Genomic DNA, 16,390 nt, shown 5'->3' with positions numbered 1-16,390 from the left:
TCAGCTGACATAGGGATGACTTGAGGTCAATTCTACCACAGTGTTGCTGCTTTGAGGTGATTTGCTGTTTCTGATATGTAAGGAAGGCCTTCCCTCTGAGCCTCAATTTAGCATCAGATTATAGGATTGGAGCCGGAAAGCTGATTACATATCTGCAATCTTGTTTTTATGAAATCATTTCCAGTGAAGGACGGGGCAGATTTTTCCAGTCAACCCCGTCTTAAGAGGCAGAAAATCATAGCGAAACACTGACATGTCGTCTCCGTAATAAAACACAACGATGGATATTTTTACCCATCTTGTTATCCAGAAATAGTAGTACGACAGCCAGCGTCTTCTAGATTTAGTCACAGAGATAAAAGCACTGGTGCATAGTAATATAAACACAATTATTCTACTCTGGGCCTGAGTCAACGGTGAAGTGCATGAGCGTTCACAAAAGCTCATTTCGGGAGACTGTGATTACTGTATAGGAGCTGACTGCTGTATGCAGCACACCACACACAGTGCATAGAGTACTGTATATGCGTCTAATGTGTCCATTCACTTATATGTGCATTACTTGAACATTTGCATGGCCGAGTTATGAGATGGAGCCTGAACAAGAACATGGGACAAAATATGCGATGAACTCAGGTCTGCCCGAGTCTGCATGTGAGCCAACAAACTATGACACGATACAACTTCATTTTCAGCTCTTTAGGACGGCGCAGGTTCAGCAGCATAAAATATTAGTGGATGAACGAATGTTTCAGTTGTGTTTAAACGTAGGGATTGTGAGTCGTTGGCATTTGCTTTTTAGAAGACGGGAGGAGTGGGAGGAGATGTAACCTGATCATGCTTTATTTTCCGTGCGCCTCATGACAATTGCTTAGAACTGGTTGACAGATGATCTTTGCGCAGTGAGGATTGTGTAGTTTGGTTTTTTTACATTTACATTTAAGCATTTAGCGGACGCTTTTATCCAAAGCAACTTACAAAAGAGGAATAAGCTAAAGAAATCCACTAGGTATGAACAGTGGGCTGAAAGAGGGTGAGAGTGGAGAGGTGGATGCAGAAGGAGATGAGTGCAGGGGAGAGGGTAGTAAGTGGTAGGACAGAACATGCTCTTGGCAGAGCGGGGTTTTAACTTTGACAGTCACAGTCTGTACCACTGACATATAATGCAGAGTGATAATCCTGTTGCTGGCTCCAAAAGATCTCCGTCTATGCGGGAGGTAGACACGCTGCTGGATCTTCTCACAAGTGAGGTGTCCATGATAGGGCGGCGTCTATCATGACTCGTGAATATTCATAAGAAGACGAGTGCTTAATTTCCTCTAATGGATAAGCAATGAGGAAAGATGTTTTTCAGGAAGGCCCGGTCTTGTTCCTTGTGTTGACGGTTAGGGCATTTTCGTCACACCACTCAATCAACCAGTCCACATTCCGCTGGTACAGACAGGGGTCTGCTGGCATCAGTCAGCAGAGTTAACAGCACTGAGTCATCAGAATATTCCAACAGTCTGCAGTATATGACGTGAACAATGAGAGGTGAGGATATACAGCCTTGAGCTCGCATCAACATTCGTTCTGACCGGGGGAGGAAAAAAGGAGCAGACCCAGAATGCGGTTTGCACCAGAAACACAATCTCCTAACTTCATAACACTCTCCAAAATCAAAACAGCAACAACAACAACAACAACGAGAAGAAGAAGAAAAGCCATTAATCATTCTTGTGAGTCCATGTTGGTATAAGGGTTGTGGTTTCAAGGGGACTTTACTGTATATGTGCGGTCACAGATAAACAGGATCACGATGAGGATAAAAATGAGATGATATACGCAGATATACGTATAAGTGATGTTGATTACTGCGACTGTATCGTTGCACTGAAACTAAATTATGTCACAATTTACTTTGCTCAAAAGGAAGAACTGAGTGCAAAGAGATCATTTTCATGAGAGGAAGAAAGCGAAAGAAAGTCAAAATACAAGAAGTCCTGCGGGATGTTAATACAATACTATATTATACTATTCCGTCTGAAGGTTGAGTTACACTATGAATGTATTTCTCCAACGTTTAGGTAACACAGGGTAGTTTATGATGAAACACTGAATCAGTAGGAACATTTCTCCTTGGATGAGACGTGAAACCTCTTTAAAAAAAAACTACAAGTCGATCCACAGACAACCTCAGAAAAACCTCAAACAACCGTCCTGCAACATGATTGGACTACCAGACTGGGCCGAGCCAAACAATTAAATCAAATCTAATCTAATTTAGTTTAATTGAATTTCAAAAGTTGCATTGGGCATGTGTTTCAGAGAAAAATGCATGGCAGGAAAGTCTGTTCACCGGAGACTCGCTAGCTTCACATCATTTAAAGCTCCAGTGTGTAAGGCTTTATTGGCAGAAAGTGAATAAACTATACACATGTATCAATCCAACAAGGTTCATACAGTATGGATCGTCTTTGTAATACACAACCTCAGAAGGGTCAGGTTGTATAAACCAACCTGTACAAAACACGTCAAAAGACACGTGACATATAACACCGCGTGACACGTCATGTCACCAAACACGTCAAGGTCATCAAAAAGCCTTATTTGACGAATGAAACTTAAGCTCAAGTATACATACGTGTGTTTGCATAAGTGTATAATCACATGAAAATGTAAAATGGTTTGTTTTTTCATCACCTCAGAATAATACACCTTGTATTTAAGGTAAGGGCCTCGTGCTACGTCTCTACCGCAGATCAAACAAACGTTGGCTTTGCATTCTAACGTTTGTCACACAAAAAAAAGAACAGCTCTGTTCACGTTCATCCAACGTGTGAACCAATGAACAAGGAGAAGAAAAAGCTCCTCTGTTTTATTCATTTCCTTGCTATATGTCGGAGATTAACGCATGTCTTCAGGACATCAGGAAGTCTTTTTTAACTGATCTACAGTTCGGCTGTTCGGCTCTGTCGACGTCACATTTAAGTATCGGCTCAGTTTACTTGGAACCTCACCAGAGCAGGTACTAAAAAAAGTACCAGGTACTATAGCTAACGGAGAAGCCTGATTCTAACACACTGAACCTTTAAATGTCCTGGATCGGGCAAGACTCTTATCATGGCCTTGACCTGACAAATAACACAGAACACCTAACCAATAGCCCTGATTTTAATGTGGCTCCAGCCAACTGGTAAGCTGCCGCCACTGGAAAGAAAGTATAAATGATGTGGATGTCATTCCCGCAATGTAAATGTTTTAAAGAGTGAGCTGCAGTGAGTTGCTTTTGGCAGCACTGCAGGACAAAAAAATAAATAAATAAATAGCTACGGAAAGAAAAAAAGTCAAATAATCCCTGCGCCACCGCTGATGTTTATTCATCCCAACGTTGCACAAACACAAACTGTCAAAGGCACTTCTCTCCTATTACTCTGTGGTGTGTTCCTCGTTAGTTAGTCACAAGTGAGAGACGGGCTGAGATGACACAGAGCATCTCCATCTCCTTGCTTGATTGAACTGCAAGGGCCTTTAAAGACTTGTTAATTGTGCTGCTCAAACGTGACGAGCAGCGTTCTCATGTTTTTAAGAGCAGCGCCGGCGTGACTCATGTCTAAGCGCAGAAAATGTCAACAGTTGTTTATGGAAAGTTTTCTGTGGCACAGGAAAACAAAGCATTTTCTATTTGTTCGACAGAGCGCCAGGACGTGCAGCATGAGAGATGACCAAAAGATGACCAGCGCATACCATCATCCTCTCGAGACGTTATTACACCCTCCTCCCCCCCCCCCCCCCCCCACCTCCTCCCTAATTCAGACTAATGCAGATCCTAAATTGCTGACGGGGTGTCTGTTATTCTTAAGAAGAAGACAGAAAAAAACAAAAAACGAACGAACACAATGACAGGACGTCCAGTAGAACTAGGGAAAAGGAAGTAGAAGTGAACCCCGGGCCGCAGCTGTTTCTCTCCTCTTCTCTTCCTCCTCCTCCGGTCCCTGGGAGGTCGTTCTTCCCACCGAACGTAAAACAAAGTCGTCACACACAGACGCCGCGGAGGCAGAGATATGCTCCAGTATCGTCATGTGCTTCAGTCAGTCCCCACTTATGTTCGTGTACATGACATCAGTTAAAGGCTAAACCCCGACTCGCTGCTGAACACACCAGTGGTAAGATATTGTCTTGTGTTTCCCATGATTCCGTCCAGCTGTTCTGAAGTTTCCCGAGCTGAACTGCAGACAGAAGCAGATGAGAAACAAATCTGCTTTCTTATATAATTTCATTCTCATTGCCCTTTTGGACATATCTATGTAAACCATGATGTGTCATGGGATGCTCTCAAGGCATGTCTGTGGCACTGCCTTTTAAGGGTTTGCGGAGAGAAGACGATGACATTAAAAGGGTTCAAAAGACACACTTGTCCTCAAATGTATTATTACGAAACAGCACATTCATCATGACTGGATCCATGACAATATTGCCAAAAACACAGAGGCAGGTAACGTCTTTCACCGACCGCAGCAACAAACCGTGTCCGATTCAAAAAACCTGTTGTCCGTCACTTTAAAGTTAAAAACAGATGCAACGGGTGGAAAATAAACCCTTGTAAGGATCTTTTTGAACGATAAGATTAGAAAACAGGCGTCGACTTTTACATCTGATGTAAATGTGAGTGAGGAGTGAGTGGATGACCTCTGGAAGCCCCAAGTACACAAAGACTTTCCCGCTCTCCTCCTTGTTATGAAAACTGTTTCCACTAAAATGATACTGAAATGCCTTTGGGCATCGCTTCCTTGCTTATTTGTGTGTGCGCGTCTGTTTGTATGTATGCATATCGCCGTCCCTCTGCACAAGAGCTCCAGAGGACTTTTGCATACTCTCCCTTGCGAGAGAAACTGAGGAAAACAAACAGTGCCTTTATTGCATTGATGAATATGCTTTGAGAAGCAAATGATATAATTTTCCATTAACTCCCACTGATAAAATGCCAAGAGTGGCTCAGGGAAACCGGTGACATTTGACTTTGTTGGCACTAAACACAGCTGTGTCTCTGCTATTGCTCGACCCCTGACCCCAAAATACTATACTAGTAACAGCTATACTCACTCAGTCACTCATTTACAGTGACATTACTGCTGGTACGAGCTGTCCCTCACACTGGTGTCCACTTATATGTGCTGTGTCTTATTGTCTATTTTCCTCTAAATGGGAAAATAATTGACAAAATTGACACCATGTGCTACAGGAGAAGACCTGAAACGGGAGATTAAGACCCGTAAATTAAAAATGTTTACAAGAGTCAAGTAACACGTAATTTTCCCAAAATTATTTTTTATTTTGCCCCCTTCCCCTCGTCACAGCTAAATGTTTCAGATTATCGAACAAATTGAAATGTTCGACAAAGATAACCCACGTAAAGAGAAAACAACATATATATCCAAACTTAGATGGCTCTATGTGAAAAAGTAATTGCCCCCTAAACCTAATAACTGGTTGTGTCGCCGTTAGCAGCAACAACGGCAATTAAGCGTTTGTGATAACTGGCAATAACTGGAGTCTTTCACATCGCTGTGGAGGAATTTTGGCCCACTCTCCTTTGCAGAATTGTTTTAATTCAGCCATATTGGATGGTTTCCGAGCTTGAACGGCCTTTTTAAGGTCATGCCACAGCATCTCAATTCGATTCAAGTCCAGACTTTGACTAGGCCATTCCAAAACCTTCATTTGTTTTTTAAGCCATTCAGAAGTGGACTTGCTGGTGTGTTTTGGATCACCGTCCTGCCGCAGAACCCAAGTGCGCTTCAGCTTGACGTCACAAACTGATGGCCGCACATTCTCCTTCAGGATTTTTTGGTAGAGAGCAGAATTCATGGTTCCATCAATCGAAGCGAGACGTCCAGGTCCTGAAGCAGCTAAGCAGACCCAGACCATCACTCTACCACCACCATGTTTGACTGTTGGCATCATGTTCTTTATCTGAAATGCTGTTACTTTTATGCCAGATGTAGCGGGATGCACACCTTCCAAAAAGTTCAACTTTTGTTTCATCAGTCCACATAATATTGTCCCAAAAGACTTCAGGGATCATCAAGATGCTTTTTTGGCAAAAGTGAGACGAGTCCCTAAGCTTTAAGAATGGCTTTTTTAACATTTTCCAGACCGATAGATGTCAACTATTTTGTTTCTCATTTGTTTCTGAATTTCTTTAGATCACCGCATGGTGTCTTCCTTTTTTGGGATCTTTTGGCTTCACTTCACTTGGTCTGACAGGTTCTATTTAAGTGAGCTCTTGATTCAACAGATCTGGCAGTAATCAGGCCTGGGTGTGGCTAGTGAAATTGCACTCAACTTTCCAAAAACCACAGTTACTTCATGATCTTATTACTTTTTAATTACTTTTTCACATAGGGCCATGTAGGTTTGGATAGTTTTTTTCTCATTTGTATAAACAAAATCAGCACATATATTGTGATCTGCAAAGACCATATATATATATATATATATATATATACATATATATATATATACATATACATATATATATATATATATATATATATATATAGTCTCTTCATAATATGAGGCCTATATTATTATTCATATTCAAAATCTGGTCAAATTTGGGAGGGAAAGTTCAAACGATACAGCGCTGCAGAGTTTGTGAAATAATAGTTGAAAGGTCCAACAGAGGGCGCTGTGAGCGCAGCTTGACCTACATCCATTCCCCTTTATGCTCATCAGAAGAAGAAATGAAGCTATGATCCTTTTTTTTGCTTTTCCATTAGTGATAGTACCTGGTAGCTGGTACTTTTTTTAGTACCTGCGCTGGCGAGGTTCCAAGCGAGCTGAGCCGATACTAAAATGTGACATAACTGGAAGAGTCATGAGTCCAACACAGGAATCAGACCGTACAATATCAGGCTGTAGATAAGTTAAAAAGACTTAAAAATTCCGAAAACTTTGGCGAACTTTTAGCGAGGACATTTCTGAAAATCTCAATATTTTACAGAGCACTAGCACTGTTGAAAGCCGGCCAAATCGCAAACTCGTTTGGCCGTATTTCAAGTGCAGGAAGTACTGAACTAATCATTATAATTAAGTGATTCTTAATTATTCAGTACACCACAAATAACTGCTTTGGTCGTCACTAGTTTGCGCGTGTGACGTATAAAACGGCAATCTCGTGCAGCTGTGCTATGACGACCCCTCCCATGTCGACGAGGTACTATAGTAATGGTAAACGACGTTCCAGATACCAACCCGAGTAAAACCCACTAGCATATGAAAAGTGGCATGTGGAAGTATTTCTAAACCAATCTCCAACTCAGCTGTTAGCGTACCTGTTAAGCTGGTTAAGCTGCTGTCAGGGGATGCATCTGTCGTCACGGACATGGGTGGATGTGTGTGTGGATGTGGGTGGGGTGGGGGGCGGGTGTTGTGTACTGTGTCATGTAATATTTGTCAAGCATGATTTTCCCCCTGCGGTCTCTGGCTTACATCAGTAATAGTCATTACTTCCGAATTCACCAATGTGTGACGAAAACTTGAGCTGATGCTGTCACTTTAAGTTTAGCTCTTACACATCAGTGAAGCCGACGGAGGTTTGTGCACGTACGACACAAACACACTGTCCTCCTTTGGTGAGAAGATTGAGGACATTAGCAGCAGTGCAGATGCTTTTCGTCTCCTTACATTACACACAAACCAAGCTCATTACTCTTTGCTACTCTTGAATCACAAAGGCAGCAGTGACAATCATTCAGGAAAGAGACCTAGGGCATAACAACAAGAAAACAGGCATATGTTTTTCGGGGAGAACGCATTTCATGTTTGTTCCGTCAGACTTTCTTCAGATTCTTTGTGTTTTTAAAGCACTCGTTGTACAGTCAGTCAGCACTCATCCATCCCTCATTCAGCCTAATCCACCTTGCGCTCTGACGAGGAGATGCTTCATCGCAGAACTCCAGCCGAGGAGACACAGCAGACGCCGCTGTCACATAAGTCAAAGTCTGTGCGTCACTCACATGAAACACACAGGTGAAACAAAGTGAGCGCTTTTGTCTCACAGACTCACTTACGTGGAAGTACAGTGCACTGAGTCAGTTACTATTTGCATAGTAGGGGTCAGGTACAGCACAAGGCTCCCTGTGTTCTACACTGCAATAACGGAGCCAGAGACAGACAGGCTGACAGACAGACAGGTAGAGGGGTTTAAAAAAAACAGAACAGGAATAGTTTTGTATATATGTTTTGTTAGGTATGTGTGTATACTCTTTTGACAATTTAAGTAAAAAAAAAAAAAAAAAAGCTGTCAGGGCAAGTTGACTGTCATGACAAAGATCTACATCTACGCCCATCAGTCATCGTCTTCACCAATGACGTAGCCTGGGAGAAACCCAGCCGAGTCTGCCAGTGGCTTGATTTCCCTCTGCAGACACGTCAGGCAAGGACGCCGTTTTGGTAATCATCAGAATCTCCTACAAACATCATACAGGTTTTTTTTCCCCTGGCATGCTAGAAGTGAGCTTAACACGATGACAACAGAAATTCAACATGGTGCCTACCCGAAGAGCAGCTGTCTTTTGATTTGGCTGGTACCTGGGTAAGATATATCTGGCATTAGGCAGGTAAAAGTTGTTGGACGGCCATTACCAGATAGCCATCACACCTCCGGTAAGGTATATATGGTATGGTAATAGTACCAAAATAACCAGCCCCAACCGTTCCGTTTTTGGTACCCTTCCCTTTGGGTACCAGAGTAATGGTACGGGTCACTCCCTTGCAACTGGTGCTTCCTTCATACAAAGCTTGACATCGCTGAGGCGACTATCGGGCATATTGGACACCAGTAAAGATACTATTCTCAGTCAAAACGCAAGACTGACTGAGGGCTTCACCATTCCACACTGTACCATACGGTACCAAAACCCAACGGTACCAAGATGGAAACATCATTGGTTGTAGGTCTATCCAATTGCATACAGAGGCTTTGGTGACGACACCCTTTCCAGACTCAATACACTCTCCATGGTCCACGTGTTTGTTATCTGTGGTCAGCTGCTTCAACATTAAATCCTAGGCAAATTGTGGGTGTACACAACAAGACCAAGCCCTCATATGTCCTCATATGATACGCAACACTTGCAAAGTAGTTCACCTCACGCTATAACTTGCTGCTTTGTCTCGTCATTTGATGAGTGCATCTATGGAAATGAGCTCAGGAGAAGTGATAACCCTTTTAAAAGGTCCACTGTGTCACACTGAGGTGGGTTTATTGGCTGAAATGTTATATTCCAGCCATAAGTATGTGTGTATAATCACTATTACATAAAAATGGCCTAAGAATAAGCTTTTATATGCACTTAAGGCAAGGGTTTTGCTTTATAGAGGCTGCCATATTCCCCTGCAATGTTTCTATAGCAGCAGGACAAAAGTGCAAACACGCTTAAGCAAGAAAAACAGATAAGTGAAGGCCACCGTAGCTCCGCAATGTGACTTTTAAAAGGTCCAGTTTTTTTTGACAATGTTGAGGCTATTGATAATCTGTTTCATTTTTTCAACATATAGTTTATACAAAATTTCTATTTTAAATATATACAACACTACCAAGAAAATGTACTATTCTCAGTCAAAACACAAGCCTGACCCAAGGATTTACCATTCCAAACTGGACCGTACTCTATGTCAAACCGAACTGTGCCATAATGGCAGCACGGCATTGGCGGTGACATCACTAAGGGTGCATTCACAACAGCCCTTCTTAATCAAACCCTAGTTCATTTGCTCGGAAAGTCCGGTTCGTTTGGGTTTGTGTGAATGCGCACCAAAGAAGTGAACTCTGGTCCGCCCTACAAACATAGGACAAATGGAGGAAGTGGACTACAACACAGGGCATTGTGGGTAAAACACAACCGAAACATACATGCATGTAAAACAATAGCCGGGAGAAATTAGTGCATTGTTGCAGCGTATGTGTAGTATATTCACATAAAGACCAATAGGATTTGATGCAGCGCCATGTTTTGCTCTTATGTGGTGGAAACAAAAAAAAAACATCAATAGATGAGCTACTTTTCTTGTTCACTGTTTGTCGTGTCTTCTCCTTCAGTAATTCTTGATGCAGCGCCACCTCAGGCTAGGAGGGGAATATGTTATTCAAAATGTTTGGTTCGTTTCACTAAAGTGCCGTGTGAAAGCATAAAATGGAGATTGAAAATAAAGTCAATAATTGTTGGTCCATATATGTCTAGGTTAATCAATTTTGTGCAACATTTATTAATATTGATCGATTAGGGGGGAAAAGGAATAAGTGAATTATATTAGCCAAAAAATATGGCATCAAATTTCAGTAAACACCTGCCCTGAGTTCAAACATCAGCATTAGCTTGTCTGGACTGAACTCTTTTGAGTCACTCAACATCATTCTGCCACGTGTGACAGGAAAAGTGACACATGCAAACACTTTTCACACTCACACATCCACAGCCTCCACACATCAGGAACATCCTGACACAAACACCCTGACGGAGGCATGTTATACCTTCTGTGCACTTCCATTCGCCCTCTCCTCTCTCCTTATGACTCTTTTCCTACCACTATCTTCTCCTCCTGGTGTCAAGGCTATCGCTGCCATTGAAGACATCAGAAAACACTGTGATTTACCTTTATTTACGCCAGTGTCAAAACCTCAAAAACAAACCGATGAATGTGCCCTTTCTTGTTCTCTCTGAATTTTTGCATGACTGCAGCACAATTTGGAGCAGGTCTATTTATAGCCGGCCACCACCACTGCCATCACTACCCTGCAGCCTGAAAGTCACACCGGGAGATTTGGGGAGGCGAGTCCTTGAGCTCCTCTGTCAATGCGAAGCATTGCAGTAACAAGTTTGCTGCTGAGGTTGGTCACTGTGAAGTGTCACTGCACTGTCCCTTCCCCTAAAGCAAATGTTACTCTGCAACATGTACTATTATTCATCAGAGACAAAGGCTGTGAAGTACACACTGTCAGTATTCCTGTGAATATAAAGCGAGTCAGCACAAATGCCCATGCACATTCTCTATGCAGCAGACGCACAACTTGTCATTTCTGATTGAAAGTGGGGAGGAGAGACGGTGACGATGACGCAGTGTGTTTGTGTGTGTTTTTACTACATTTTCTGTCACAGTTGTGCTGACTGATTACAGTAACCGATGTGTCACAGGAAGAAGGGCTTCTGTGGTGATCAATCATCATTCATTGCAAATCTCAGTTAGGGAGTTACTTGCTTGATTAAGAGACTCCTTTGAAAAGTTCCAACTGTTCAGACTGACCTTTCTTTGCAGGGAAATAAAAACCTGTCTGCCCGGCAGAAGTCAACCAACGACAAGCAACGGAGCGATTTCCCACAACACAGTTCACAGACATGAGCCGTGAGACACTGATCAATTCATCCCTATTGCACAAGTCATATAAGGTCAAAGGACTGCTCGCACACACCAATCACAAACAAAACAAAACACACCTGCGTCATAAATGAGAGACAAAGAAAAAAATAAACACCTGTCCTCAGACATGATAATAATAGAGGTAAATTAACAAGACATGGCTCTTACAAGTCTAGGTCAAAGACGTCATCTCGCAAAAGAATTTAAATGAAATTAATATGAACTGTACTTAGTTAAAGATACAGTGTGTACAATTTAACAACTTTTACACCTTTGCATTCCCAGTGTGTAACCTATGCAACTTTTATTCAGCATTAAAACTAAACAAAATATATATTTTGTTTGTCCACTGTCTATTGTAGAAACATGGTAGTTTAAATAGAGCTGACCCAGCTCCTCATATTAATATAAAAGACTCATTCTGAGATAATAATAAAAAACAACACTCCATAATTCATTCATTTTTCTGCACAATGCAAATTATTTCCCTGAAATGTCACACATAAACATTTCCATAAACATCCCAGTACAAATGACACACTTCTGTCTGTCTGTGCGTGTGTGTGTGTGTGTGCAGGTCGTGTCAGTGTGTACAGAGGAGAAGAGGACAATAACAGAAGGTCATGGACAAACTTACTTTCTTTCTTTATGAGGAAGTTCCAGGGAGCGTTTATTTATCCACCGCCAGCCACCGTACAGCGCGTCCTGTGTGCTCTGTGAGACTCGCTCACGATCAGAGGGGGGGAAACCAAAACAAACTCGAGTGTCTGGTGTGTATCTCAAACACAGCGCAGTCTCGCTCCGCCGCTCACTGATGCTCTCTGGAATAAGGAGGAGTCTGTGCTCACGACTCACACACTCACAGCCAATCAGCTCACAGCGCTTCCTGCCTGCTGGCCAATCACACGCCTCCGAGTGCTGCGGTGTACCCGCCCACCTTCCCACTGACAGTTCCCATAGAGCAAAGGAGCTTCTTTTTTTTTTTTCTCGTCCTTGTTTCCCAAACTTGTTTACATTCAGGGACTCACTCTTACAAAGGTGACTAACCATCTCGACTCATTTGAAGCTATAAATCTTGACAGGAGCTGTTGTGTCAGTGTGTAACTTTGCTGAATACACTCACGGCCACTTTATTAGGTACACATGACACCTGAGAGTGTGAGTGTGGTGGCGCCAGGTGTGGTCTTCTGCTGCTGTGCTTAACTATGGAGCAATTATACGCACAAAACCCTCTTTTCTTCTTTTCTTCTGACAGTACAAAGCTGGGAAACAAAAACAACAACTCCACTGTCACACTGTTTTCCTTGACTTTCATTTATTGTTTGACATTCTGCCTGAACATATATGTTCAGTGTTCATATTTTCCTTACTTTAGTATATTATGTACTAAACAAAATGGTTGTTTCTCAATCCTGGTCCATGTTTTACAAGTTTCCTTGCACCAGCACACCTGATTCAAATAAATGGCTCGTTATCAGGCTTCTGCAGCGCTTGATGATGATTTGAATCAGGTGTGTTAGAGCAAGGAAACGTCTAAAACACGCAGGAAGCCCTGGCGTGAGGAATGAACTGTTTTTCTCTGTGTCACAGGGGATTACACACACATGTGGGTGGTTCCTGACCTACATGTGAAATCAGTGTCACCTGAGGCAGATCCACACCAGATCAAGTTTTATCAGGAAATTCCACAGAAATGTGGACGTTCTTCTTTGACGTCGGGCATCAACGTTTAATATTCTATAAGACCCACCTTTATAACCTGGCTTTTAGCTGAGATGTATTATTTGTTTGTACCTTTTATTTAATTTTTATTAAAATTTCTGATTTTAGGGTCTGACACAAATGACTTTATTCAACCCTTTAGTGTCCCTTTTAATTGTTTCACTTTTACCTTTATTTTACTTCAATACAACGTATACTATAAAAGAGATACAACTTACCTTACCTCATTTGTTTATTTACCCACTTGTATTAACTACTGATTCACTTATCTTAACTTCTTTTATCTCCTGTGTAGATCACCCCGTAGTGTTTCGCGGCTTTTTTTTTGGTTTGTGAGTTCCATGATAGCATATTTTCCTCACTTCCTTAATTCCCTTCTCCTTTTCTCCTTTTGTGTTGTTGTTTTTTTTTAACATAATACCAGCCAGTTGTGACTGAGTGTGAGGGTGGGTGTGCTTTCTTTGATTCTGTTTTTATGCTGTGAGTTGCATTGCCTTGTATGAAAAGTGCTGTATAAATAAAGTTTGATTGATTGATTGATTCATTCATTCATACAGAGCCACTGCCACTAACTGGACATAAACCCTAGAGATTTAATGATTTAAAAACAATCATTAAATTAAATCGCTGACATTGAATCGTTTTATTTTTGGTTGTTCTATGCCAATTTATAAAAATGCACTGGTTTATTGTCCACATGACATAAGGCAAAAGATGAGGGAAAACACCCAGAGCAAAGTCATTTAAGTTGCCACTCATTGCACTAGAGTAGTTAAAATGTAGATGGTATCTCATGAGAAAATGCTCCGAGTTGTTTTAAAGCTATAGCAAAGTCAATATTGAAGTGAAGCTTTACTTTACTTTAAAATAAATATCTTAACCCTATGGAGAAAGGTGGTGTTCCTTTATTGGGGGGGATCTGATTAGCAGAAATCACCACTGACTTGTTGTTTCTCTCAACTCTACAATTTTTAATAAAATGTGGAAACCATTTCTGTTGTATTTGTTGAGAGCGACCTAGTAAGACTGAACATGGACACTGTATTCTGTGCATAATTTATACACACACGTCGTATGTAAACACTCCTCCTGTTTATATATAAGTGTATATATCCCTGACTCACCGACTGATTGATTCAGTGTCCTTATTTATTCTTTGCCTTGTGGTTTTTTGTTTGTTAGCTTGTTTATTACCTTTCCAGGGTGGGACCCCCCCACCCCTTGCATTATGACACACCCATTTTAAAAATGTGGGGTAAATACTTAAAAAGTTAGATCAAATAAATGCATTTTGGTGGATTTAACAGGAGATCTAATTGACTATATTGACATTATATTGTCCATGATTTCCACTTACACCTTGTTAACAAGATAGTTGAGCTTTACTCCAACCTTCCGAACCAATGCGTATTTTGGATTATTGTGCCAGAACCATGACTGCAGGGGAAACACAGACTGCATAAAAAATGAATAAATGAATAATGAATAAAAACAAACTAAAATGTTCAGGTTTGTTAGGTTTTTGTGTTTTTTTAAGCACAGTTTCTGCAGATAAAATAATAATAAAAAAAGACTTCTGTATGGGATCATTTGGTGGAAATTATACTAAAAATGAATACCGGATCTATCATCGCATATTTTGTTAAGTAGCACACTCTGAGAAGAACATGTGATTCCCAGAGATAATGCAACTTTGTTTCAGTGACAATGTGGAATGCAGCGTAGCCTGAGGAAGACATTTGCATGTAATGATAGCCTGCCAGCGGCAGATGTGGCTCGGAGTGCGGAGCCAGAGAATGTGTGCATACTGCTGAAACAAACTGTAATATTTATTTAAACTAGTTATTAGTGACAGGCACGTTGACGCACACATACGCAAACACCTTTTTCTCCTTCACCCTGGAGGGGCTGGAGCCATAGTGTTTGTTTAAGAGAGAGATTCTCACCTTTAGTCAAGGACAGATGTCAGCTGGGCAGGATTGTGATCATATCTTGAACATTTGAATAAGGATCTGTGTAATTTATTTCTATATAATGGTGATGGTCGTGTTGAGAGGCAGCATACGTCAGTATGTTTGAGTGATAGTCAGGGCTCATTAATACTACAATGTTTGTCACTTTCACATATGCGCATCAGTTTACTTGTCATGAAGACTGTACATGTAGGAAAAGGTCTTAAAGGACAGTTTAAGGTAAGATATTTCTACATTGGTACTACAACGAGGAAATGGGAGGAATACAACATGAGGGTATACCAAAAAAAAACAACAATTATGTCATACAATAAAAACCTTTGAACCTCGTTGAACAAACAAAATGGTTATTGCACACTCACGCACTCTCATCTCCTCCTGCTTTATCTTCCTCATGAGGGTCGAGGGGTGGAGCTGTGCCAATCTCAGCTGACATAGGGTGAAAGGCGGGCTACATCCTGGGCAGGTCGCCAGTCCATCACAGGGCCACACATAGAGAGACAAACAACCATTCACTTACAGTCAATTTGTGGTGTCAGAGTTTCCAATTTGACTAATCCCCAAATCTGCATGAGCGAACCTGGAGAAAACACACACACACACACACACACACACACAGGAGGGAGAACATGTAAACTCCATGCAGAAAGGCCCTTGTTCCGACCGGGTCACAAACCCAGGTCTTCTTGCTGCAAAGGAGACATTAAAAGAGATGAGGAAATGGCATCCACTGAATGTAAATGTGCTGTTGATTCTGAAGATTTTCCTAAGAACACATGTTTAGGTAATGAAGGAGACTCTGACACATACACACTGAAGGTAATCTACCTCTTACCCCATATGACACTCTCTCTTTTCCACAGTCAGTTTTGGAACAAAGGCAGACGTTGATTTGCAAGAAACCTAGTGTTGCTAGGCTTCTAGTTCACCGTAATTCTCAATCCTGGAGCCTAAACTTTGATGTGAGCGTTAGTTTAGGTTTGTATAAAGAGTGGAAATGCTTAAACAGCTTTGTTCTGGTCTTTTTTTTATTATCATTATTTCTTCTTGTACTGGAGGTTTTTATTTGCATGACCATACTTTCTTTTAACACATGAAGCACTTTTATTACCAGGTGTTTTATTAGAAATAAAAAATAATAATAATATAGACTAGATATAGAAATATGAAAGCTATGACTGCCTGAAATGTAGAATATAAAATATAAAAATGAATTAGCCAATACTTCTATTGGCTGTACCAGGTGAGCTGTTTCCCTCCAGTCTTTATGCTAAACTAAGCTAATCATCCTCTGA

At 41.3% G+C, this 16,390-nt stretch overlaps 1 protein-coding gene across 1 annotated transcript in view; it reads right to left on the bottom strand.

Annotated features, from left to right (window-relative positions):
* Window positions 1-12,189, bottom strand: part of pde4d (phosphodiesterase 4D, cAMP-specific) — a 166,952-nt gene extending 154,763 nt beyond the window's left edge. The window contains exon 1 of the mRNA XM_058636022.1: window positions 12,038-12,189. The gene's annotated coding sequence lies outside the window, so the exon portion shown is untranslated. The remainder of the gene's footprint in view (window positions 1-12,037) is intronic.
* Window positions 12,190-16,390: the final 4,201 nt, after the last annotated feature.

Source organism: Solea solea, chromosome 8 (assembly GCF_958295425.1).
Source record: "Solea solea chromosome 8, fSolSol10.1, whole genome shotgun sequence".
Lineage (NCBI taxonomy): Eukaryota > Metazoa > Chordata > Actinopteri > Pleuronectiformes > Soleidae > Solea > Solea solea.
The sequence above is the reverse complement of the archived record's forward strand: the minus strand, read 5'-3'. Positions and strand labels throughout refer to the sequence as shown.